Raw genomic sequence first — 944 nt, forward strand, 5'->3', positions numbered from 1 at the left:
GGGGGGGGATGAGTTTCCCTGTCAGGCTGTTATTTTGTATTTCTCACTCTACTCCTTCCTTGAATCAGTTTGAGGGAAGACTCCAAACATCTGCCCTATTGTACCTAGAGTCATCACATTGGCGCTAGGACAGGAGGCTGTGCTCGTCTTTAAAGGTGTTCAGATGCTACTTCATAGGAAGTAATTTGTTTAGACCATGCTTAAGTCATTAATGGGCACATCTGATAGTAACTATCAATTCCCAGGAAAGGCACTGAGGAAAAGTCAAAATGTTCATTTTTCCCTTTCCAACATTGAGTCCAGCAGTTTTACTTTTTTCTTTCTTTCGTCTTTTATCTCTTGTGTAAAATTGAGGCTCTTATTAAATTATTATTTTGGCAAACACTGATTTGACTACATATCTGACAGATAAAGAAGGAGATGGAGGAAATAAATACATAACTTCTTGTTTATTGTTTGTTTTTTAGCCACAGCAGGTAACTTGACATATGTGCGTCTCTCTTCCCAGTTTCAAACCAGAAATATTTCACTGGTTAGGCAAATGACTATGGAGCAACTTTTTTTTTAAAAATATAGTGAAAATAATGAGGTCTTGACAGCCAGGAAAGAACAAGGAAGAGAAACAAAAGCATTTGCTTGCTGCTGATTAATGTCAAACATTTGTTTCTTTGCTCTTGCCCCCCCCCTCTGTTTTTAAAAGATGTTTATAATTACCCACAAACGTTAACATGCCAGGGTAACAATACAAATACACGAACTGAACTCAAACAACATGTTATAGCATAAAATGGTCATATACCCATTCATTAACAGGAAAGAGCATGAGTTTCATAAAAGAGAAGTACACAGGCAACTGCATATTATTTAATTAGCTTAATGGGCTAAAGTCCTGTTCAAATCCTTAGCATCCACCAGAGCTATAGCAGTAGGCTTACATCCACCCC

This window comes from Haplochromis burtoni, unplaced genomic scaffold, assembly GCF_018398535.1.
Source record: "Haplochromis burtoni strain Fernald_Lab_line unplaced genomic scaffold, NCSU_Asbu1 Contig_390, whole genome shotgun sequence".
Classification (NCBI taxonomy): domain Eukaryota; kingdom Metazoa; phylum Chordata; class Actinopteri; order Cichliformes; family Cichlidae; genus Haplochromis; species Haplochromis burtoni.